At 53.4% G+C, this 26,224-nt stretch overlaps 1 long non-coding RNA gene across 3 annotated transcripts; it reads right to left on the bottom strand.

Annotated features, from left to right (window-relative positions):
- Positions 1-1,674: 1,674 nt before the first annotated feature.
- LOC141567315 (uncharacterized) lies at positions 1,675-22,157 on the bottom strand. Of its 3 annotated transcripts, XR_016021389.1 has the most exons (7): positions 21,895-22,157; positions 18,268-18,925; positions 15,434-15,597; positions 13,197-13,428; positions 3,388-3,496; positions 2,514-2,663; positions 1,675-2,259 (listed from the first exon to the last, which is right to left on the bottom strand). It is a non-coding gene; the product is annotated as an uncharacterized LOC141567315 (long non-coding RNA). The 3 variants fall into 3 exon arrangements; XR_012489893.2 differs by lacking the exon at positions 15,434-15,597; XR_016021388.1 differs by lacking the exon at positions 15,434-15,597 and having other exon boundaries at positions 4,128-13,428.
- Positions 22,158-26,224: the final 4,067 nt, after the last annotated feature.

A 26,224-nucleotide genomic window follows, 5' to 3' on the forward strand; every position in this document is an offset into this window, starting at 1 on the left:
ATGTTCACATGGCCAAACCCACGCTTTCAGTAAATATTCGTCAAGCATCAACTGCAAGCCAGGCACTGTTCCCAGCAGGTTTTGACCCTCACTGTGCCTGGCACTCAGCCACCTTGGGTCCTGGGTCCATCCTGCCTGAAACCTGCAGACCTCATGCTCTCCTCGGAGGCTGTGCCTTCTCTCTCCTTTTCTGACTTCCTCTCAATGGAAGTGGCTAGCTGCCCACCCAGCCTTTGTTTTTTTTCCATTTTCCTTAGGACGGGGGTCCCCATTCAATTCTGGACCACTATGAGTCCAACTAAATGACTTTTCCAGTCCCCTATACAGCTGGGGGTGGCTGATGAGATAAAAGCAGAAGTTTTGGGTGAAACACCTTCACAGTCCCCTTAAAAGGGAGATAGACAGCTTCTTTCCATTCGTGTAGCCACCATCCTAATCCAAGCCACTAGTATGTCTGATAACCTGGACGACAATCATTTTCTAACTGGTGTCCCACTGCCCCATTCTCCTGAAAGCTGCCAGAAGGGTCCTTCTGATGCAGAAATCCCTGACCCTGTCATCGCCCTGCTCAAACACCTGTTATGGCTCCCCATTACCCAGGAAGAAGCTCAAACTCTGTATTGAGCCAACAAGACCTTCTAGCCCACGGCAGCCCTCTCAGTTTACTGCCCTTCCCTCTCCCTCCCCCTCTAAACTCTGACCCTGCGCTGTCCCATAGAAAAAAATTCAAGCCACATATGTCATTTAAAATTTTCTAATGTTCACATTTAAAAAATTAAAAGAAACAGGTCTGATTATTTTAATATCTTTTAACGCAATACAACCAAAATATCATCACTCAACATGTAAGCAACATAAAGTTTATTAATGAAATGATGTACCTTCATTTTTTTGTACTGCGTCTTTGCCATCTGGTGTGTGTAGTTTCTTCTTCCAGCATATTTTAACTTGATCCATATTTAGATTTCATAAAATGTACAGTTGGAAAAATAGATTCGCATACCCGAGTTGTTCTAAATATAATTAAAAGTCTTTCAGTGACTGAATTAAAGATCCATTTTTAAATTTTAATTAATTAATATTAAATAAAATTTGAAATTCAGTTCCTCAGTGGTACTAGCCACATTTCAAGGACTTAGCAACCACCTGTGGCTGATGGCTGCCACCGTGGACAGCGCCTCTCGGGGTCCAGCCAGGTTGACCAACAAACTTTCTGAGATGATGGAAATGTATACACTGCCCATGCCCTCTCTAACGCAGTGTGGCTCTTGAGCGCTGAATCTTTAATTCTGTTCAATTTCCCATGATTGAAATTTAAAAGCCACATGTGGCCAGTGGATAACTTACCGGAAAGTCACTGTCATCCCCAGAACTCTCGCCTTCCAGCCTTGGCCCCTCTGCTTCCTCTGCCTGAGGCCCGTGGGTCTTCCCCTTGGCTGCGTCTTAAACATCAACTCATTGTTATGTGACTGCCCCGCTGTGGTCCCCTTCACCCTCTTTTGTTCCTCATCCCAATAGTGACATTTTAATCATGACTGTTTAATTTTTCTTCCCAGGGAGAGGGTGAGCTCCATGAGGACCCTGTTCATCACTCTATGCCCAGTGTCCTGATAGTGAATGAATGAATGAATGAATGAATATTCTTGAATGAATGAAGTGTCACACTGCCTGGAATTCCACTATTAGACATTTATTTGCTTCATGGTTAAACATTGCCTTTCTCATAAAACATCCGCCTTCCTTTTTCAGCCAACAAGTTCAGGAGACCTGGGCTCCCCATCCCTTGGGTCCACTAACTCATGGCAGCAAAAATTAATCTGATATAATATAATGTAATATAATACCCAGTCTTATATTAAGTTTTGCTCCAAAGGACGCTTTAGAGCTGATGGTCCAGCTGGGCCTTACTTCCAGGGAAACACCATAGGAGCCTAGGTGAGGTCCAGACAGAGGGCGGGATGGGCCACAGCACATCTTGGCCAGGATTGCCTCGTTTCCGTGGAAAGACGTCAGAGGCTGTGATGGAGCGAGGGGGAAAAGCCGCCCACCCAGCAAGTCCCTGACGTTCTGTGAATGTGACGCCTAGAGAAGGATGGCTGGCACAGAGCGACGTGTCAGGAGCAGATGGAGGATCCAGCAAAAGCCGGAACTCAACGCCAGGTGGGCCTGGAGCCATGTCAGCACGCAGAGAATCCCCAGGGAGTGAGCGGCACGAGGCTGGCGTCCCTCCCAGGCCCTGGACAGGGGCCAAGGCCAATTCTGTTGAAATATAACAAGACAAAGTGACCCCAGCTGGCTGGAGGGCATGGGGGTGATGGGACAGGCTGGCAGATGGGCAAACAGTAGCAAACAGTAGAAGAAAGCCCATGCTGTGATTTTGGCTGGGTTCCCCACGCTCACACGCACGCTCACACACCTGTACAGGCACCACACCTGTGCAGGTGTGCACGTCCACAGACACGCACAGACACACTCGGTGGCAGGCTTATCTCCCCCCACCCTCCCAGCTTTACCACAGACACTGTCTGTTCCTAGAGGTACGTTGTCCTAGAAATCTCTTTCCATTCAAGGATTTCTTGGATGCTGCAGCCAATTTTCATTCCTGCCATGGAGTTCCGCCGCAGACCATGCCAGCATTATGTCTTGTTCATTTATTTTGGGTGCTGGAGAGTCAGTGAGAGGAAGAACCCTGCAGACGGCTCGTGTATTTCCCTCAACACGACAGCCTTCTGAGCAAGTACACCCTGGAAGCCAGGGCCTGGGAGCCATTCTCCCTCTGATGGGACTGGCTGGACCAGGCCCCTCGCTGGGAGGCAGGGAAGCAGAGTGGAGGGGAGTCCTTATGCACAGTGCACCCCCATCCCCACCTGATCCCCCCACCTGCTCCATCCCCAAATCTTACGTCCTATGAGACCAGGGCCCGTGTCTGGGTGGTCCACCTTTGTAGCTCCAGCCCTAGCACAGTGACTGGGCCACAGAGGGTGTGGTGCATCCACCGGCAATCAGATGCCAAGACAGGATTTTATTAGGGAAATGCCTGTGTGGTGGGTTCAATAGAGTCACTCCCCAAACATTCATGTCCACCCAGACCTCAGAACGTGACTGTATTTGGAAATAGGGTCTGTGCAGACGTAATTAGTTAAGGACCTCAAGAGGAAATCATCCTGGACTTAGGAGGGCCCTAAATCCAATGACTGATGTCCTATAAGAAGAGGAGAGGACACAGACACACACAGGGAGAACGGCCATACGACAATGGAGGAGAGATTGAAGTGATATGGCCACAAGCCACCGAGCACCAAGGACCACTGGCCACCACCAGGAGCTGGGTGGTTGACAGGATAGCTTCTCCCTCAGAGCCTCCAGAAGAACCAACCCTGTACATACCTTGATCTTGGACTCTGGTCTCGTGGACTGTGAGAGAAGTCATTTCTGTTGTGTTAAGCCATCTGGTTTGTAGTGATTTGTTGTGGCAACCCTAGGAAACTAACACAGCCTGAATGAGAGAGAACAGAGGGGGTTAGGAATGGCTGAGCACACTGTCAGCTCAATGCAATCTGATCACGAGTGAAGGAAAGAGGGAGGGAGGTTTGCCTGCAAGTGAGCTCCGCTTATGTGCAGCCTCAGGAAGCTTCAACAAGGCTCTTGGGGAAATCTCCGGGCAAAGCTGGCCATCAGCGTCCCGAGAACCCCAGGAATGGGTCTGCTGAAGGCAGCTGCTGGCTGGGAGCAATCCATGAGAAGGGTGCTCTCAGGGCAAACACAGCTGTGGATTGCAGAGCACAGCAGCTGTTGGGGGCTGCCGGTGTGTTCTCATGGCCATCCCAGTGGTTGAGCAAATGTACAGTAAAGAGGAGCTGCTGGCCTCAGAAGGACTGGATCCTTTTGGAGCAGGGCCCTTTCTCAAGGAATTGACATCAGAGAGAGACACTTCTGCAGAAGCCTCCAGAAGGCAGAGGGCCTATATTTCTTTCCTAGGGCCACCTTGAAATTACCACAAACTCATGCCTGGTGAGTTTGCAGAGCTGCCGAGGTCCTAGTCCTGAGGTTCTGCTGGCTTAAAATGACAGAAATTTATTTTCTCACAGTCTAGGAGACCAGTTAGGGAACCTGTCACAAGTACTCACCTCTGACTGCAATGGCAGAGTCCAGGGGTCTCCAAGACCACTCTCACTTCTGACACCAATTGCAAATTCAGGGGTCCCCAAGACCATCTTCAGGTTCAATAATTAGACAGGACTCAGAACTCACTGAGAGCTGTCACACTCATGGCTGTGGTTTATTCCAGCAAAAGAGACAGATTGCAGTCAGCCAAGGGCAGAGGCTCATGGGACAGGGTCCAGGAAGGTTCCATGTATGGAGCTTCCAGTTATCCCCTCCCAGTGGAGGCAGTGCTAACATCTCCTGATAGTGACATGTGACAATGCACACAGAGTACTGCCCATCAGGGAAGTCCCCTGAGCCTTGCTCTCCAGTCTTTATTGGGGCTCCATCACATAGACACGGCTGATGGCCCACATGGCTGACCTTAGTGTCTAGCCCCTCTGGAGGTCAGGCTGATATTGCGTGGTCCCAAGCTTCATCCCTATTCACATTGTTAGACTTTCCGGCATGGCCCAAAGCCCCCAGGTAAACAAAGACATTCTTATCATGCAAGGCATTCCAAGGGCTTAGAGATCACCTCCCAGAAACCTAGGACAAAAGCCAGACCTCTTTTTGGATAAGGTTGATTCTTCATTAGATGCCCACAAAAGGACCTTGGACAAGATACTAAACCTCTTGGGACCTCAGTTTTCACCTCTGCAAAACAGGCATGTGGGCACCTTCCTTCTGTCATTAGGGGAGGATTATGTGAGAAAACATCTATGAAAGCCCCCAGCCCAGCCCCTTGCACACAGCTGGTCCTCAGGAAGAAGGGGGCAGTGTTGTCCCAGGCTAATGACTGACTCACAGGTGATTCATCCCCAGCCTCGGGACAAGATCTAAGGGTCCTTGTCCAGGGTGTGGGGCTCTTAAAGGTGAGCTGACAGTCCCAGCTGCAGAGTAAGAGATGAGCTCATTATGTGTGACCTTTTTGATGAATTATAAAGAGCTCAAGTCACATGCTGAGAATGGAGAGGGAGAGATGTGAGGCTACCAGCAGGCAGACAGGTATATTTTATTTCTGAAGGAGCAGAATTCTGGTTCTTTACCAGGAGAGCTGTGCCTCCGTGCAGAATGACCAAGCAGGCTAAGGGCTGAGAGGTGCTGAGCCAGGAAACGGGGGCCCATCAAGAAGAAGGAGCAGGGCCATGTGTCAATGGTGCCTTTTAGGGGACACTTCGCTGTGTTAGAAGTTCAGGGCTGTGTCAGCTGCTGGCGGTGAGAACTTGTGCAGATTACGTCACTCCCTGAAGGTGCTCTTTTTTTTTTTTTTTTTTCTCTTCCTTGAGAAACGTGCTCACAGGCCAGGGCTTTTGCAGGAGTGGGAGGCCCTGGCCTTCTGGTGGGGGCTCCACTGGGCAACCCTCCCTGAACATGAATGCTCAGAAGGCAGATAGGGGGTGGGCAGTGGGCAGTAGTCCTTGGATCGCCCACTTCTCTGCCCTTCACTTCTCTTCCTGACTCCTGAAATGGGCTCCCAATGGGCTTGGTTGGAACCCCTAATCTCTTTTCAGTTTTCGTCCCCACAACCTGCTCCTTCCAGCCTTCCCACCTCAGTTGGTGGCAACTCCATTCTGTGGTGTCTCAGGCCAAATCCCGTGACCCCCGGATATCTCTCTCCCTTTCAAACACCACATCCATTTGTGAACAAATCCCACTGGCAGCCTTTGTAATGTATCCAGAATCTGCTTAGTTCTTTCTAGGTCTACTGCCCCCAAACTGGTCCAAAGGCAGCACCATCTCTCACCTCACCTGGGGTATTGCCATCAATTCTTCCATCTCTGCATGGTCTAGTCTCAGCCCTTTACAACCTGTGTTGATTACACCTCAGCCCTGCCACAAACGCTCCCAGTCTCCCCGTCTCTCTCAGATCCCTGACCTGCTCCCTCTGGACCACCTACCTACACGGCAGCAAGGGGATTTCACTGGGCAGCGGGGCATCGAGGCTGTGGCAGGGGCCACCCGGCCCTCTCGTGCTGGACATGCCCATCCTGAAAGGTATCAGAGTAGCCACCGGGCACAGGAGGTGAGCAGATACCACCTGGGGCCTTCAGCTCTCTCTATAACTTCTACCAAGTGGGAAATACCCCATGAATAGCCAGAATCTGCCCGTGGGAAATACGTAGGCTGCCATTTTGTTTCACGATGGCAGCCAGAATCCCAAAGAAAACTCTAAATATGCATACACATGTGTGTGCGTGCACAGACACACACACACACTTGGCTCCAGGTTCTTTATGTGATTTGACTCATTAAATCCACAGAACAGCCCACAAGACAGGTTACTACTGTTGTCTCTAGATGTGTGGGGTTTCCCTATGTTCTCTTCAGAAACATTGCAAATATTGTCAACAACAGCTAATTATTTGGAAATTCTTCCTGGGGCTAGCAGACGAATGTGAAACCCTACCTGGGTGGGCTGGAACACACCCCTCCATTGGTTTGGTCACTAGGGTCTTGGGAACCACTCAGTTCTGGAATAAAGATGGAAGAGTTGACATCCCAGACCACTCCTGCAGTTAGCATGGGGTGGAACAACTGGCAATTTGCCACCGTCACCACCAGGCGTCATCATGGGGCACGGCTGCGATGACAATACTAACAACTGATGTGAGCCCTGGGCTTGTATGAGCCAGGCCCATCGCTAAATGCTTTCTGCTTCTCTCTGCTTTAATCCCGCCAACCAGCCAGCAGCAGGGCAGAGGGGGGAGGTGACCTCCATTTTACAGATGAGGAGACTGAGGTTCAGAGAGGCTACGTAATTTGCTCCAAGCCACTCAGTGGTGAAGCTGCGAGCTGGCGCTGATACTGGGGGATTCACTCTGATTGTCTCCACTAGGGGTTTTCATCCAAGGCAGAAGAGACCTGCAACCTCAAGGGTAAGTCCGGTTGCCCCTCCCCCTCCAATGCCAGAGGCGGGAGCACTGGTGCTCTTCTCCCTGACTCTCCACTGCTGAGCGCCTCTCGGGCCGTCCAGCCTCTTTTGTCTCTTCCCCTCCACATTTTTCACAACCTGCCAAGCCCTGTGTCCCCAGGGATACCCGTCATAGTTTTCCAGCGGCCTGTCTACCGCTTATCCAGACTCTCCAGCCTCTACCCAGGGACCAGTTTCCAAAAATACACATTGTATCCAGCGCGTGGCTGAAGGGCAGGGCAGCTGGGAACTGGGGAGGGGTGGAGGGGGTGCGTTGTGTGAGAGTCAGTTGGTGGCTCCCTGGGATGGAAAATTTTACCCAAACTCTTGGAGAGGTGGGTAGGGACCCACTCCAGACCCTGAGGCCCACGCATGGGGAAGGGTGTCCAGACATCTGGTCCCCCAGTCTCACCGGTAACCTCTGACGGCCCCAGCATGGGTGAGGAGGCTCTTCCCCATCGTGAGGGCAGATGTGCGTGCAGGACCATAAAACCTAATGCATTTGCCACCAGAAAACATTTTAATATAAAGGCACTCTCCACTCTTTCCTAGACAGGCTTGTCTGATGAATAATAGCTCGGATGAGCCCAATAAAGTTATAGGTGAATGGAAATTAGGCTTTTAATGGTCTAGTAGCAGCTGAGGGCTGTTCACGCTGCCTTTTTATGAGACCAGCATAGAATTCCACCTCCTTCTCCATGCCTTCAACTGCACCCTGGAGCAAAGGCCCTTGCAGCTGAGACCTAGAATGTTCCTTTAACCCCTCCCAATCTTTTAATCTTCCAAATGGGCTGAGGTGTCATAGATTGTCCCGTCTGCCTCTGACCTGCCCATCGTGGGTTGTACAGAGACCCGGATCTATATTTACAGCTCCTCTGTTGATGACCAAACTTGAAGGAGAGAGCCGCGGTCCTGCCACGAGCAAAGCAGGAGCAAGTCTGCATCTGTGAGACATGATTCTGTTTGACAAACTTGCCCTGTGTCTCCACTGTGTCCTCAGCTGGGCCACACTCTCCTTGGTGGGCACCATCCTAGAAAGGCAGGTGCAGGCCTGACGGACACAGGCAGGCGAGGCGAGAGGGTGAGGGTGTGGCCGTGGACTTCTGAGTCACCACCACCGGGCATCGTCAGCTCTGAGGCGGGTCTGGAGGAAGGCCCTCCCCCCATGCACGAATGTGGAGGATGCTGTCTACCTTCAACACACTTTCAGGTGCAACCTGGATCCCGGCCGGGCTGGCTGCATCCCAGTCCAGGCTCCACGTCTCTCCTGTTCCTCCTCCACCTCTCATTCTCCCACAGGAAGCAGGCCTGGCAGAGGACAGAGATTAAACCCCAGGGAGGGGGATTGGGTACGCCTGGGGGGGTATCACTCAGAGAAGGCTGCCCAGAGAAGGGGAAGTTCCTCTACTTGCGAACTTTTGATCAGATTTGGCCTCAGAAGCATCTATGAAGAGGTGGTCTGCCAAGTGAGCAAGTGGTGTAGGCAAGGTTGTGGGGGGAAGGTTCATACATTGCGTTTGAAAGACAGTGTTTTCAAGTACTGCCGAGAACTTTGCAGTGGATGGATGAAGCCAGCTGGGCAGGAGGCCAGTGTCCTGGCAGCAGCCTAGAGACCCTGACTGCCCAGTGAAATGACCTGGACTTTGACAAAATCCCAATGCCACCCCTGCCAAGGCACTCTGATTTCATTGGCCTGAGGTAGAGCCTGAGCATTGGAATTTTTTAAAATCTCCCTGGATAATTTCACTGGCAAAGTAGAGAGAGGCTGGTCTGGAAGTCAGAACAGCTGCGTTCTGCTGCCAGCTCTGCCCCAGCTCACTGGGTGACATTGAGGCCAGCTGATGTGCTGAGCCCCAGCTGCCCTGTATTTCCCTATACGAAGGCAAAACCACATCCACTCTCTTCTGCTCCACAGCCCTGGTGGGGGAGGGAGATGCTGATGGTCAGTGCCCCCCTGGCTAGCAGAGATGGGCATTCCCAGAGAGCTGCCAGGATGCAGGGTTTCATTTCTTCTTCCTCCACTTGGAGACGACACTGCCCTGAACTCTCCGGGATCATGTGCCTGCTCCCTGCTCTCACAGCCTGAGACTGGCGTCCCTGTCATAGCTTACAAGCGACTCCACACACGGCCTGAGACCTCCTCAGGGCTTCAGTCTTTTCCCAGCACACAAGGATGGGAGAAAGGACTTCCGCGCTTTGGCCCACTTTCCAGGCTGGCTCTGGCTCCACTGTGGCCCAGGGAACTAGGGAGCTTGTGATTGGTACAAAGAACCACTTTGGTCCACGGCACAGTTTCTCCAGCTTGTGTGTTTCAGCTGCCCTCCAGTGGCCTGGAAAAACAAAGCCAGTGACCCCTCTGGGGGAAGGGTTTGGTTGCCATGGACAGGTTTTATGTCTCAGCCTGAGTTCTGCTGCCTGCATCTTCCCAGGATGGAGCCAGCCCTGCTGGGCAGGGTTCTAGCTCAGCTGTGGTCCTTGCCACCCATGGTGGGGCAGGCCACGCAGCACAGAAGAAAGTTCAGCTTTGCACCCACAGCCACAGTCACAGTGACACGCATGTGCTGAGTGCTTACTCCTGCTGCACTCTCTGCAATCACCTCCATGACTGCCCTATGCACTTCCCCTACCACCCTCGGAAGTGGGTGCCATTCAAGGCAAGGCTACAGCCACAGCCTCCGGCTGGTCACTGCTGTGGACATCTGAGGACACTCACTGCCCCGGGCCATGTTCAACAACCCAATAGTGATGCCCTGCCAATGATTCTTCAGATGAGGTAGATGGTCCAGCAGTTGTTAGAACAGCCGTGTGGGTCAGTGGTGGGTGGGTATTGCCACAACTGAGCCCTCGCCATTGGAGAGCGAGGTGAAGTGCAGCAAAGCTGACTGGAGGCAGGCCCTTTTCCAGCGGTCAGTCCGTGCCCTCAATGGTGAGGCCCCAGCAGCCTTAGAATCTACTCACATTTCTGTCCAGTCCATGCTCACCCCTGGCCCAGCCGGTCCTGCCGGACTCAACACACTCGTCCTTCCCCACCATCAACCAGGACAAGCAGCCGGCCGACCTCCAGGGGCTACAAATGAAGCTGATCAATGGGAGGGGGTCAGTACTCCACCCCCAGGCCCTGAATGGAGGTCGGCTGTTTGGGAGGGGACGCTGAGCTGACACCCTGGTACAGGGGAGTACGAATAATACTTCATGATGAGTCAGGTTCATTTGGGCTGGAGAAGCAACCCTGGCGTTTACTAGCTGTGTGACTTTGGGCAAGTCACTTGACTGCTCTGAGCCTCACCTTCTTCCTCCCCACACTGGGACTGGCAGTGACTGGGCCCACTTCACAGAGTGGTAATGAGGATGACAAGAGATGGTGCAGTAAAGGTGTGGATACTATCAGAAATGTTAGTTATAAGGATTGTTAGTACTGAGTCGTAGGTGTCTAGGGTGAGGACTCTGCACTGGCTGGGCCACAGGGTGGACTTGCAGTGGGGAGGGCCTTTTGTGCAGAAAGATGATTGGTCACATCTGCCTGTGGGATCCAAGCTGGGTTTGCATGAGCCCTGTGGTGATGAGCCTGGGCTTTCGGGCCTTGCAAACCTATCCCGAGTCCTGGCTCTGCCACTGCATCAGCCAGAAACTGCCACAGCAATGCTGTGTAATAAAGCAGCCCAGAGCCCAGGCTCACAGTGGGAAGCGCTTATGCTCACTCTCATGGATCTGCAGGTTAGCTGTGGGCCTGGGTGCCAGGGCTTGGCAGGGCGGCTCTGCTCCGGCTGCAGGCGGGGCTCAGGTCTCCGCAGTGTATGCATTCCAGGGCTCAAGCTGACCTGGGGGCCACAGCTCCAGGCCATGGCAGAAGTAGGAGGGGTCAGCCCAGTCGGGTCAGTGCATTTGGAGTCTTTCCTCCTCTGGCACCTGCTTGTATCCCGCTGTCCACTTACCCGATGGACAGGGATTAGTCAACATGTGCTCAATAATGCAACAATCTCACCACTTAGCAGCTGGGTTGCCTTGGGCACGTCCCCTACCGTCTGTGGTCCTCGTTTCACTCATCTCTGAAGTAGGGAAACAGGCACAGCACCTGCCAGCTGTGAGTGGGCGTGGAGACAAAGCCTGGAGGGTGCTGGCCCAGCGCCCACCCGAGTGGCTGGGACTGATTACCTGGGGAGCATGTCATGGCTGGCAGGGCCGGGGCTCTCTGTCGATCCCAGGATTTCTGCTCCTTATTTGAGCAGGCGTGGGGGTGGGGCCTTTCTTCTCCAGATTCTAAGCAATTAGATGTCAGCACAGCCAGCTCAGGCCCTGGTGGTCCCCACAGGCCTGCAACTGGGACACGGCTGAGTCCTGACAACAAGCATTTCTGAGGGTGTTGGAGGAATTTTTCTGGGAAGCTCTTGGTCCCGATTTCTGGTCCCCCTGACAGCAGTTCCATGCCTTTATTTCCTCCCCATGGCGAATTCCATGGTTTCTGACTCTGGTTTCTATTTTCTAGGACTGGGTTCTCTATTCGCTGCTCTTGTGTGCAAATCGTATGTGCAGAGGGTGTAAACCACCATAATGGCCGCTTACCACCCCCACCGCAAACCCTCCCCGAACCTGGCCTATTCTGCACGTTTCTATAGCACCTTCTCTCTTTCAAGAGCTCTGCTCACATGACACACATTTGCTGGTGGGGACCTACGAACACCACTGGATGCTGGCTGTTTACAGGCTCTGGGGGTGGGGGACACCCGGCTCTGATCCTGGGCTGCCTGCATTTCCTGGGCTTGCATCACGCTGTTGGACCCTCTGTATATATTCCTGCTTCGCTGGCTGGTAAACAGGAGACCCTGTCTCATTTCTCTTGCTCACACCCGGGGCAAACCGTGGGCAATGGGAAGGGAAGCAGGCTGGTGCTGAGTGGCAGCCTTCCTACAAAACCACTGCCACCTCCAGGGGAAGTCCTGAGCTCTTGGCAGCTTTGTCAGCGTGCCCCGAAAACCTGTTTCATAACCAGCGTGGCCACCAGACAGCCAGCTCCCACGCCCCACAGGCCTCAGACCTCTTGGTCTGGAAAACTAGAAATCAGGTTTTTTTAAAAAAACTTCTGCTGACAGCCTGAGAATCCTGTGATATATGCGATTAATATGAGAAGCAATATCATTATTCTGTTAATATATTATTCATTTCACTCATGATCTATTCTCTCCACACTGAGCTGAGAGTGAATTTTCCCTCCCTGTTATTTTAATAGAGCCGCATTTTAAGTGGTGAGAACCTTACATTAAACATGCATAAAATGTAATCTCATTTAGAATGTGCTCTTCCAACCCTTCCACCTCATACACACGAAGACAGCAAGGCTGCCCAGCCTTCCTGGGACACGCGGAGAACAAAGCCGGCCCTAATTCAGGAACGCGTCAAAGCTTCTGATTTGGGCCGTGCGCTCCTCTGCGGAGTGAATTGGCTCTGTCCCGGGGGCCAGCACCTGAGGCTCAGCTTTCATTCCTGGCAATTGGAACATTTCATCTGACTTTTTGCTGCTTGCTCAGCAAAACTTCAGTAGGGGCCGGAGCACTTCCCTTCCAGCTGAGTGACTGCACCCCAAAGTGGGCAGTTCCCACTGCCCTTGCTCCTGCCCCACTCTGATGCTCAGAAGCCATGTGGCAGAGAAAGGGGGTTGGCTTCTGTCCCCCCCCCCCCCCAGTATTTGGCAACTCTGTCCTCGGGTGCCCACAGGTCTGTGCACAGTGACCCCCCAGGCTCCAGCTGCCTCCCCAACGTCAGGAATGGGGGGGTCGCCCTCATGGCTCCCACGATGTCTCAGCCACTTGGTGGGTGTTCAGTGGCAGAACGGCGAATGCTGCTGTTCTAGAATCACCAAGTCCTCAGTGCAAAGCCCAGTCCCCCTTCTTCCAAATGCCTTTGGCAAGCCAGTCATCGGCCCTCATCAGAAAGAACGTGAGAGACAAGTCACCCAGGGTGAGCAGGTACCAACAGCCCTCACCTATAGCCCACCTATGGGCTGTGGGTCTGCAGACAGCTAGGGCCTCCCTCGGGTGGGCTCTGCCCTATTTTCAGGAAGCCACGGGGCAGAAGGGAATACCACAGGTTTGTGTGGGCCAGCCCGGGAACCTGCCATGCGCTGGGAAAACAGCAACTGACTCACCAACACAACTTGGGTGCCCAGATCTGGGGGCTGGGGTTGTCCTCTGCTGGGCCCAGGCCACGTTGAGGGCTCCTGTGTGGACCCAGCTTCCTCTGAAGCTGGCAGGCCCTCACGCGCCTTGTCTGCCGGAAGAGGCTCGTGGGCTGGGACGGGCTCTTCTCCTCTTGCTTTCCGGGCTCCCCTGTGGACCCACTGTGTGATCCTGGGGCAAGCCTCCAAATCTGCCTGTATCCTGGGAAAAGAAAAGAGCAGTTGCTCCGGGTGGCGTCTCAGGCTGAACCCCGTGATCCAGAGGCTCCCCCATTCCCCACTGATGCTAAAAAGCTGCATCTGTGGGGCTCTGGGCTCTGGGAGTTTGGTCTCTAGGGTTCAGTAAGTGGCAAATTCAGCTACTTGGCAGGAGAGACCCCTCAGCCCTTGTGATCTGAACTTGGCAGCCCCAAGCTGGTCCCAAGGCTGTGCTGTTACTCTACCTTCCTCTTCTCTCTCTCCCTCTCTTTTCCTCCCCTTCACTCCTCCCCACCCCCTCCCTGGCACCCCCCACTCCTCCCTGTTAATGAGTCCCAAGGAGATGCCATGTGCCAGGTGTCGCCTTTCCTGTTGGCAGGCGAGAGGCCCTGAGAGCCCCTGGCATGTTTGGCTCCGCTGAGTGTGGCCCTGACTCATGGTTTCCATGGCGATGGCACTCGTGTAACAGCCTTGGCTTGTTGCCAGGGCAGATGACAACCATGACAGCCAGTCGGACTGTGTCCAGCTGCACTTGCCGCCAGAGGAGAGAGGATACTGAGTGGGGGCAGCTCCCCTCCCTTCTCTCTGACCACTGGGGTCCACCCTGGAGACTGTACCCAGGAGGGCAACCCCTCTTGCCTGGACAACCTCAGCAGGGATGTTAGGGTGCAGGAGGAGCCCTGCCGGGGGGACCAGGACCTAGGAGCAGGCCAGACCATGCCACTGCCTTGCTGTGCAAACTTAGGCAGGACTGTGCCCTCTCTGGGCCCCGTCTATACTCAAGGAGCTGCAGGGCCCCCCGGCTTTCCTGGGAACAGATGCCTGGTGTGCAGGGACCACTTCCCCTTGTGCAGGTATGAGCACTGTCTCTGTCTGCAGCCCTTCCTCTTCCCCAGTGCAAGGCTGGGCATGAGCTATGGGCCCCTCCCTGTGGCTTCAAGAGGACCTGGACCCAGGTGATTGGGCTACGTGGCCTCTCTGTGACACCGCTGGCTGCAGGCGGGTTGGGGGGGGTGCTCTCTCTCCTCAGAGAAGGCTCATTGCTGTTCTGACACAGCTCAGTGTTCCTGTAGATGCTCATCAGAAGGGCCACCTATGGGGTCACGCTACGGCCCCCAAGCTTGCGGTATCTTTGGGCCCTGCTGCTTCTGATAGTACCACAATTCTTAGTCCCAAATGTCTCAGAATGGACAGCGGAGTAGAGATGGTTGGGAACGGGCGCCTTCCTGAAGACCCTCCTACACCAGGCCGGTGGTGGACACTCAAACCCACACTCCTTCCAGTCACCTCCCGTTGACATTGCACACAGAACTGTTTTGCAGATTGCAGCCCTGTGGGAAGCAGAGCATGAATCACTGCTATCTCACCTACCCACTGCAGCAGAACAGACCTCCCCCAAGCAGCTGTCCTGTTCTCTCCCTGGGCTGGCTGGGGTCAGCAGGGCTGTTTTTGCAGGCAATGTCGTCAGAGAGTGGCTGGGTGGTGCACTCTGTAGCTCAACAGGGCCCTGGGATGGTGGGGCTTCTCTCTGCTCTACATAGTGTAAGAATCTGCCTCTTCATGTCCTCATCCTGACCTCCCGCAGGTGAGTGCATGGCCTCCAGCTTCCCCTGCAGTAGCCTAAATGTACCAGAGGATGTCCCTGGAGCGTGGGTGAGTTAACTTCCCATGGGAACCACTTTGACCAAAGACATAGAAGATGAGATGAAGGGGGGAGATCAAGTCTCCTTTCCTCTTTTTGAAAGACTGTTCTGACGCAGGGCTTCTGTACAGCCTCTGGGCAAACATCACCCCATGGCCAAGTGCCCTGGGATACCTCTTTGTAGCTGCAAAGCAGTGGTCAGTCCAGGAGCGTGTCATTCTGTTTGAGATATGCTCTATCCCATTCCCCCATCCTTACTCTCACAGCCTTGGGACGGCACTTTCCAGTAAGGCATTAGCACTCAAGTGTTGCCTCGGGCCCTATTTTCGAGAAAACTTGGACTAAATAGACACAGTGCACAGCTTACACTGTTCTCCGTGTCCTAGAGAGAATGGACATCCCTCCTGGGGTGGGATAGCAGACAACAGCATGGGCACTGAGGTTTAAGTTCATATCCAAATCCGGACTCGTCACTTAGTGACATGTGACCTGGACAAATCATTTCGCCTCTCCGAGCTCCAGTTTCCTCATCTGTGAAATGCAAATGTATTAGTTCGCTGGGGCTGCTGTAACAAATTACCAGAAGCTTAGTGGCTTAAAACAATAGAAATTTATCCTCTCACAGTTCTGGAATAGGGAAGGCTCTGGTACCACAATTCTTTGCAGGTCACAGGGGTGCTGCTGTGGGGTCCCCTCTAGTCTTGTTTCCCTAAGACCCCACTCCCCCGAGTAGTGCTCTGCTGAGTGCTAAACTTGCCCAGGCCTGCCTCTGGGAACCTTACCCCAGCTAAGCCTCCAGTGGTTCTGGGAGTCCTCAGGTGTCCCCATAAGGAAGCATCTGCCGTTTCCTTCTGCTATTTCTTTTGCTGAGGCCTCTGCTGCTTGACAAGCCACGGGAAGCCCTTGCTTCAGCTGCCTCCTCCCACCCTCTGAGAGACACCATGCAACTCAGTGACTTCCCACAGTAAAGATTTAATTCTGGCTCACACCTCAGCTGGACGTGGGCTGAGTGGGTGCTTTGCTCCACGCAGTCACGCAGGGGCCCAGGCTCCTTCCATCAAATGGCTCCATCTGCCCTGGGGCCCCGGAATCCAGGGAGGGAGGGAGCATGGAGGAGGGTTTGAGGGGCTAGGCCTGCAGGGTGGACTTGCTTCTGCCTCCATGAATCTGTCTGCAAGGGGCCTGGGAATTGTAGTCAGCATCCAGGTCTGGATATGAGCCCTGATATGTGCGGTGTAGAGCCTAGAAATGAACGTTTGCCCCCAAATAATAACATCAACAGCAACTCAATTCAAATGCAGTCTGTGCCCACTGAGAGCTTTGCAGTGCCTCCCTGAGAGGTTTGGAAAGTGGGTCCAATTAAGCAGCTCCACGGGGAGGATAGACCCTTGTGGACATGGGGAAACAGGAAGCGGGATATACAGGGGCAGCTGAGAGACTGTGCCCACTGCTCAGAGTGTGAGAGGATGGGCTGGGCCTGAGAGTTGGCGCCCTTGCCGGCTGCTGGGCTCCTGGCCACATGGCTGGACAACGCAGCTCTGGGATGCTAAATGCTGGTGGGTGTGTCCCACTGTAGGCTGCTTCCCTGGCAGGGCAGGTCCTGGGCTTTCAAACCAGTAGCAGCTGCTGAGCCCAGCGGGTGAGAACCTGCCCATGGGGACCCTGCCACAATCACCAGCAGCACTTCCACTGCTGTCATCCACCATGCTCAGGGTGCCACCGCAATTCTCACCTCCAGGGCTGTAAGATGTGGGGAGATGAATGCAGGGTCAAATACTGGTGCCACCTTTTCACTGCTGTGTGACCCTGAGCTAGTCTCTCAACCACTCTGAACCTCAATTTTTTCCATCAATACAGTGGGGACAGTAGCAGCTGCCTTGAGAGATGGTCTTAATGGATTAGAAATCTCATGTAAACACCAGCACCTGAAAAGCCTCTAGAGAGCATGGCTAGTGTTGTCATGGTGATGAAGATGCTACAGAGGATGGAGACGGCTCCCGGGCCTGGTCCCTGCCATACTCCCCTCCCCCACCCTGTTTGTCCTTGACCAGCTGGATCTTAAGAAATGAGAGAAACAGGACCTGCCTCCTCCAGATTATTCATTTTCAGAAAACCTTGCCTGGAACCAGACTCATCTTTCTTGGGCCTCATCGTTAGGAGAGTGTCGGGGCCCACCCTGGGCTCAGCAACATCGAGGTGAGATAGCCCAGCCATCATTAAAAAGAGCCTTTGAGCAGGGCCCACCACGAAGCCCCCAGAGCCGATGCTGGGAGGCAGATGAGGGCACTTCTAATTTGACCCACTCTCCAGGGCACTTGGAAGCACTAGTCAGGTGACAGTCCGGGCGTCTCCAACACCCCTCCAGCTCTAATGTGCTACAACTTTAGGACACATCAATTCTTCACACAGAACTGCGAACATTCGCTGTCCTGGGAGAACCCTTAATGACCATCCACCCTCATTTCACAGAGTAGGAAACCGAGGCTTAGGGACAGGGAGGGACATGCTCATGGTCACTCTGAGCTGCAGGGGCTCTGACCCTTCCTACAGCCGCAGCTGGTCCTGAGTCCTCATCCCAGTTCCCCTGCCTGCCCACCTCTGTCCCCACATCCTCGGGGACAGGTCTGTACTGCTCACACCCTCTGCTGGTCTCTGACACAGCTGAACACAAAGAACAGACGCTGCAACTTGGCCTCCTGTGTGACATCAGCACTGATACCCCCTAGGGCCCTTATTTCTGAATTTAACCTCCTGTGACAGGTACGCAGAGCCATCTCTGTCTGTTGGTTTAGAGACAAAGTAGATCTTCTTCCAGACCCCAGGTTAGGCTGCCTCAGCACCAGGATACCGGGGCTCTGGCTTTGCCCAGCAACAGAGAGCTGCCCGCTGGGCCACTTTGCCCAGCCCAGGGAGAGCAGAGCCCCTACTGAGTTGCTTTAGTTTTACTTACTCATTTTTACTGAATAAACATAAAAGTTACCATTTCAACCATTTTTGGTGGCATTAAGTACATACACATAAATGTTGCCAACATCCATCTCCAGAACGTTCTCATCTTCCCCAAATTGAAACTCTGTCCCCATTAAACACTGATTTCCCACCCCTCTCCTTTCAGCCCCTGGCATCCACCCTTCTACTTTCTTTCTCTACGAACATAACTACCCTAAGGACCTCATATAAGTGGAATCATACAGTCCTTACCTTCTGTGACAGGGTTATTTCACTGAGCATGTCTTCAAGGTTTATCTACATTGTAGCACAGGACAGGATTTCCTTCCTTTTTAAGACTGAATAATATTCCATTGTGTGGATAGATCACATTGTTTCCAAGTATCCATTCATCTGCTGATGGATACTTGGGTTGCTCCCACCATTTGGCTCTTGTGAATAAAGCTGCTACAAACATGGGTGTGCAAATATCTGGTTGAGACCCTGCTTTCAATTCTTTGGGTGCATACCCACAAGTGGGATTACTGGGTCGTATGGTAGTTCTACTGTTGATTTTTTGAGGAAATCATCTACTTCTTACACGCGTTGCCATTTGTGAATCTGCAGGAGAGCCAGGTGCATGCAGGGAAAGTCTAGCATCTCTTCCAAAAGGCGTTGGCAGCATGGCACGGGGGCTGGGGAGGTGGGTGAGGCCTGTCCGCCTTCTTGCTTTCTTCAGGCATTGCTGGCGAAAGATGACATTTCGGTGTCATCAAATTTCCAAGGGAAAGAAGAAAGGAGCTTTGGTGGGGAGGCAACACGGCGCAAGGGCTCCTCCGGAGAAATCTTGTGATCTGGGGAGGGCGAGAGCTGCAGGGGGTGGCCTTTGTTCCATTCTGTACAATTCAAGTCCTGAAGCTTCACCCCAAGGCTTGGTTGGCAGGTATTGAGATCCAATGGGCAGGGCAGGAAAAAAAATAATTCCGTTAGTCAGAAGTGTGGCTGAGTCAGGACAAGAGCCCCGTTCTACACACGGTGAACAAATGTGGATGACAGCCCTGTAGCCCATGACACATGTGAAATGCCTCTAGTCGAACTGGACTCAAAATGACCGTGTCAGCCCTGGGAAAGGGATGGTCACTCTGCTGCCCCAGATCGGGAACCACGCCCCAGCCCAAGGCCTGGTTGAGGAGGCTGAGAATCCATCTGATGGATGAGCTCAGTGTGTGCTGGCCCTGCTGGGACGGAGAGGGAGGGAGGATCCAGTCCCTGTGGCCCTCAGAGCAGGAGGCAGGTATGGGAAGGGGGCTATGGTGCAGGATGACCAAAGAAATGGCAAATGCCAGCACAGGATGTGGCATCCTGGGGCTCTACGCAGGGTTCAGAACCCCGAGTTCACGATGGCTCTCAGGGGTCCGCAACTTCCTGAGACTGCCTGCAACAGCGTGCGTGTGTGTGTGTGACAAAGAGCACATGCGTGAGTGTAACCGTGTGCATCTATCAGAGGAGAGGGTCCAGGGCTCTCCTCAGGGTCTGTCCCCACCCTGCTCCCCCCCACAAAAGCTCAGAATCACTTTGACAGTCCACCCTGGGACCTCACTCGCAGGGTCCCTGTGTGGGCGGGTCTCTCTGCTCCCTTCTGCCCCCATACTCCGTTCTCCACAGCAGGCACAGGAACCCTTGGCAAAGTCCCAGTTCTCATCACGTCGTGCTCCTGCGTGGGACTCCCAAGCTTTCCCTTTCTCGTAGCTGTACGATCTGCTCCTTGTTCCATGGACAGCAAGACCCCTGACTACCCTGTCCTTCTCAGTTTCCCTCTACCCTTTGCCCTACACTCTCCACTCCAGCTACAACAAACCCCCTGGGTGCCCCATCTCAGGGGACCGACTGTCCAGGTTGCCTGGCACTATAGGGCTTCCCAGGACAGGCCCAGGCATCCGGATAGCTGGTCACCTTAGCTCCATCCTCTTCCTGCTTTGTCAGCCCTGCTCCCTCCTCTTTACTGACAGCGCAGCCCAGCCCACCCCACTGAGTTAGGGGCCCCTCATCTGTGTTCCCACAGGGCCCCATACTTCCTGTCATAATGCCCACCTTGCTGTACTGAAATCGCTTCACCCTCTCTCTTCCTGCTGCCTTATTCACTGCAGCATCCCCACACCAACCATACCATCTAGACTGACTGACTAACGTGTGGTCGGCCAGGAGGGACCGGGTGATTCCACACTGAGCAGCCCTGCTGTCCCCTCCCTGCCTGGACACCTGCCTTAGGAGGGGCGACTCTGTAGTTCCGGGATCAGTCAGAAACATTTGATAGCCAGCAACAGAGAAATAGTTCTGATACAGTAAGCCCCTCCCCCATGTAAAGAGGTAAAGCCCCCTCCTTATTGAAAGGGTCTGGGGGTAGCTCACAGAATTGAAGGGGAGGCAGGAGGGAGATTCCCACAGGAACATGACCCATCTGAGGGAGTAGGGCAGGGCTCACTGACAGCAGTGTGATTCAAATTTCAGCTAGGGGGCATCAGATCAGCATCCTGGCCAGAGCAGGGGAGGGCACTTTGATTGACACTCCACAATGCCAGGGCTGCCATTAAAAATACCACAAACTGAGTGGTTTAAATGACAGAAGTGTATTGTCTCACAGTTCTGGAGGCTGGAAGTTCAAGATCAAGGTAAGGTCACACGCTGAAGTACCGGGGAATAGAAGTTCAACATATGAATTTGGGGAGGGGGAAACATAATTCAACCCATGAGACCCACCAAGACAGAGTCCAGGGGACGAGATGGCCCCTCAACACAAAATGAGGGTGCCATCCCCTAAAGAAGGGAGAGTGAGCCCTGGTGGCTTCAAGAGGGACTCACTAGATGTCCAGGTGACTAGGTGACAGTGGGCCACAGTGTAAATTGACAACTTGCCTTCTCCCACATCAACCTTGCTCTGGCTGTAAGAACGCAAACGTCAGTCGAGTTGACCTGGTGTACCCGCTCAGCAGGTGTTTGCTGAGCAGCTAGAGCTGCTCTGTTCAGGCACGTGGGCGAGAAATGTAGGGAAGACAGAAAAAACGCCTGCCCTCCTGGGGCTTCTGTCCCAGGTGAAACCCCCCTGAATATCTACTGATCCTGTTCCTATGGGGTCCTTCCTGCTGTGGTCTCCTTGCTCAGACATGATTCCTGCAACACATCTCCTGGGTGACAACTGTCACCCGAGGTGTCAGCCCCCACCGCGGCCCCATCCATCTGTCTCCCCCTCCCCATCCATCTGTCCATCTGTTGTCCCTTCCCTGTGTCTTTCTTTGTCTTGAGAACTAAAACAGGAGGTGAGTTTATCAGACACAAATTACTCAAGGACCTTATTCATTTTGTGCAGTAATTAAATAGAAGCTGCTTGGAAGTATGATTACAGATTAGCCCATCAAAGCAAATTAAATCTTTGAAGAGTAATGGTCTAATTAGCTTCCAGATTCTGTCATTAAAAAAATTCAAATGCCCTGTTGTCCCGAACCAGGAAATATCGGGTCCCGGCTGTGACAGGCATCAAAGGGACATTAATATCAGGTGGCTGTGGATGCTGAGAGGAGGAGAGACTGCAGGTGTAAACCCATTTGTCAAGATTAACCTGGCCGGCTAGACTTCAGCTCATTATTTATGTAGTTGCCTGCTTCACAGGGTCTTCTTTTTAGTACGTTTGTGGATAAACTGTTCACTCTGGGGTCTCTTGGCTCCAGATCTTGGCCGGGCCCCACTCCCAGGCCCTTCCTCTCCCAACCCCAGGACTCTCAGCAGCTTTTCCTTCTTAAAGCTGACTGCAACCATCTGTCCCAATTTCTCAAGACCAAGCCTGTCTCTGCAGCAGACAGTCTCCCCCACCCCGACCCTGCTCACATTCACAGTTTTCCCACTGACCTGGGACAAAAGGTGGATGAGATTCTGGAAAGTTCTGGAATGTGCAGGGATGTCTCGGGTTGTGTCTCGGTCTGAGCCCTGACTGTGTGTAATGGATGCCCATGAGTTGTGGGCTCCCCTTGGCTCAGCTTCCAGAGGGTGGGGCTCACCCAGCAGAGCTGACAGTGCTGCCCTAAGCTGTCGCCAAGTAGCTTAGGTCCCTTCTTTCAGTAGCAGCACTCAGGTTTTCCCGTGGGGAACTGCCCTCCACGCTGGGTCTCTGCTGGTTAATCCCATGCCTTGGGCCCAGGAATAGACATGTGATCTTGGTCTGGCCAATCAGAACCCTTGATTCCCCTGGCCAAAGTGATTGGTGCCTCAAGCCAGGAAAATCAGAAACATAGTGGGGCCACGTGGGCTTTATCCACCGAGTTGCTGAGTGGGAATTCTTGGTCTGGCTGCTGGAGGGCTGAGCCTCCTGAGGATGCCCTACTCGGAGGAGAGCCAAAGACCAGGGCAAACTCCAGCACTGGACCCACCTGGGCCAGGAGAGAGGCTTGTCTGGACTTTTCAATTACTGCACTAGCCTTTCGGGTTTTACTTTGGCCAGTTTGTTAGAAGGCTGGCAGTTACAATTGAAAATGCTCTAATTCTACAAGCTTCTCCCGTCTCAGCACCCACACCCAGGAGGCCTGGTGGCCACCCATTGCCAGATTCATGGCGCTCTGGCCAGGCCTCTCCGTCTGCAGTCGTCACTCCTCGGGAGAGTGACTGTTGGGGCCTCTTCCCTGCGGGTCCCCTCAAAAGCAGATAGGACTCATTCTGCACGCCTCTCAGAAGTGGACACTGAGACCATGTTAGAATTTTATTAGGAGAAATGCCTCAGAAAAATATGAAGGGAGTCAGGAAAGGCTGGGGCCATGAGCGCATGGAGCAAGGTGGGCCCCCAGGGAAAGTGAGGGGGCCGGAGGGAAGGTTGGGTGCAGCACCCTGGACCCCACGCAGAATAAAGGACGCTCGGTAAGGCTGTTGGTTGACCTGGGGCCCTCATCTCCCCCTCTGTCACCCTCAGTCATCTGCTGGGAGCAGTGGGTCCCAGAGCACAGCTGTGGGGGTCCTGGGTCAGTCGTGCTGCCCCAGGGGGAGGTCTGCGATGGGGAGTTATTTCCCAGAGAAACACTGGTTGGGTTTTCAGGGGCTTTGACACAAGAGGCTGGGGGTGCAAAAATGACATTAGCAGCCAAGGAGGGGAAGCTGCGTGCATGTGTCCAGGCTCAGAAACCAGCAGGCTGGGTGGCCTGTGTGTCCACCTCCTCAATCTCTACCTCATCTGGAAGTCCTGGGGGAACAGCTGGAGGGGCAGGGCCCCCCAGGCATCCCGCATGGCTCACTGATCCCTGGAGGGCAGATGGGGCCAGATGGGGCCAGGAAATGGCTGTCCTTCGAAACTTTTGGAGTGGCTAGCTGAGGCAAGGAGGGCCTGGGGACTGCAGGAGCAGGACTTCACTGTGGGAGCAAGACCTCCAGGGCCCAGCTTCCCACATCATGATGCTGGACGAACAAAGACATGTACTGAAAATAATCATAGTGGACCCTGGTGAGGTCCTACTACGTGCAGGTGTGTACGTGCATGATCTCCTATAAGCCTCACCCCAACCCAGCAAGGGGCAAGCTGGACTGTCCCAATTTTACAGCTAGGGAACTTGACAGCAAGTAACTTGCCCCATGTCACACAGCTGGCAAGAGGCAGAGCCAGGAATGGGACCTCTAATGCCATCTTCACTGCATTCCAGGAGTGTTAGTCCTGGGGCTGCCGCTCATGGCCACCTGCTCCTGGAGACCTTCCTTCCCCTCCCTGGGCCTCTGTTGCCTCGCCGGAAGTGAGATTCGAGCAAGACTCGAGCAGTTTCTTAAACAAGGTGTGCCCCAGAGCCACCCGGGGAACTTTTGAAAAATCCTCCCGGGCCTCACCCTGTGAGTGGGGACCAGGAGCATGCATTTTGTAAATGTCCCTTGGGTAAAACTCCCAAGGCGAGTCTTGAGGACCCCCAACCAGGAGAATCCTCTGATCCTACCAACACCTCGAATTATTCCCCATGTGACAACTGGAGCACAGAAGGTTTGATTTCTTCATGTTCATTACTGGTGAGCTCTGCAGAGCTGTGGGGAAGATGGGCTGGCAGGCCGGGTTGCAAATGAAAACCAAACACATTCTAAATTATGAAATGCACAAAAACCCCGGAAACCAGGCTCTTTCATTCAGATCCAGAGAACTGGATGCCGTATCCTTGGCAACACAGTTTGAGGAAAACAAGTCTCTCTCCCACTAGCCTCGTTATCGAGACGACCAGTCTTCTGTCCTGGGACGGGAAGCAGGGCCTCTCTTCAGCCTTCTGCTCCCACAGCCCGTCTGGATCAACTTTATGTAGGGCTATTATTTGTGGAGCTGGAGGGAGGTGGGAAAACTTTGGAATCTGAGAAACTTGCCGGAAACCAGCGTGAAAAACACAGACCTAAGAGTCACACTGATGTGATTTCCGGAACTGTTACAAACCAATCCCCATTGCCCATTGTGTCCTTAATGGTTTTGAGAAATGGGTCCTATAATTACATCCCCTCTTGAGATGTCCAACAACGAAACTCTAAGCCTGGGAGGTAAAATAGTTGCTTTGTCATCCCATTACTCAGAGTCCACAAGGAACACATTCAGGATGAATTTTGCTTTATATTTAATTTACTCCATATTGATTTTCATCAGTGTGATTTAAGCAATTACCTCTGAGCTAATTCTGAGTTAAAAAGGAGAAGTTAGAAGTTATGCAGCATAGACATTAAGATAGTGGAGCTTTACAACAGATGGAGTTGTAGTGATTGGGTGTGTCCAGCTGCCACTTGTCTCCATGTTTACAAGTGGCAACCCAATAAAAGGGTAGGCGCTGTGGGCACCAACTGAAGTGTGAGGAGTAATTCCATCGCCCACACCGTGGCTCATGGAAGCAATGGAGATGGGGTGGCCCTACGTTGCAGCTAGATACCCTGAAAGACTAGAATCTGAAGTGTCCCGAGACAGGATGGAGCTGGGTTCTGGGTCTCCCGCAGGAGAGGTCACAGGTCACCAGCGATGTCTCCAGGTCACAGTGAAGAAAGCGAACTGGGCTCCTGGGTGCGGTTTCCCTTGGGCTTCAGCCTGGGGAGACCCACCTCATTCATTGCCTCTGCAGGTATTTATGGGCACCTGCCCAGTGTCCAGCACTTGCTCGCTGACAGACGGAGAGGTCTCCTGGGCTCTGTCTCTTGGGAGATGTGTTAGGGCTGGTGGGGAAGGCCCCAGGGCCCATGGAGAAGGCAGAGTCGACGCACAAAGAAGGATGAGGATGAAAGGATGTGGAAACTGATCAGGACCAGGAAAAGAAGGGCAGTCAGACTCGGCAAGGTAAGTCAGGTGGCCCCGCACCACGGGACTCACCCTCCAGGGTCCCACGCACAGCTTCCTCTCTGCCAGGATACCCCGCCCCGTGCTATATGCGTGCATGGAGCATGTGCAGGACACACAGGCTGTGAAATAATGGTTAGTAGAGTTATGGATGCAGGAGGGAGAAAGCTTGGAGTAAAATAATGGTAACTCAAGGTGCTATTTATCGAGCACTATTGGGTAAGGCAGTCACTTGGTCCCTGCTCGGCCGCATAAGCGTGGGCCCTGGCCTGGAACACTTCTGCACCGAGACAGGGAGCCCGCACAACGTGTGCTGGGCTTAGCCCCTTGGGGAGGAATACCTTCCCGTTTCAGATCCAACTGGGTGCTCCGTTTTTCTGCATAAGCACCTGGGTCAATGGCCCTCAGGTGTGTCCCCAGCTTTCTGTATTTGAGACCCCACAGGGGAGCAGGAAGTGGGGTGCATGCAGCCACACTGCCCACGTTGGTTGCTGAGTGGATCTGCTGAGTGGATCTGCTGACCACAAGGGAGGGACACACTGCAAGGGGCAGATCTCATTCTCTCTCTCTCTCTCTCTCCCCCCTCCCCCCCTTGCTGTATTGAAATGCTGCACCACTTCAGCCTGATGTGTGTGTGTTGTCCATTCTCAGCAACCTCGAATTACACACTGGTCTTTCATGGTGTCACTTACCTGATTTTATCTTGGCTGCACTCATGTTATTTTCTGTCGTTTGGCACAGCCTGGCCATCCAGCGATGGGTGAAACAAGCACCTCTGTGCCTGGGGGTGCGTCCCGTGCATTCCCCACGCACACCCTGGCTGGTGGAAGTGCTCCCATTGGTCACACGAGGAAGCTGAGACTCAGGGAGGTATGTTTCTTGAGGTACAATGAGCGCTGGCGTGAACCCTGCATATGG

This window comes from Rhinolophus sinicus, chromosome 5, assembly GCF_057876585.1.
Source record: "Rhinolophus sinicus isolate RSI-liver-muscle chromosome 5, RSI-T2T, whole genome shotgun sequence".
Lineage (NCBI taxonomy): Eukaryota > Metazoa > Chordata > Mammalia > Chiroptera > Rhinolophidae > Rhinolophus > Rhinolophus sinicus.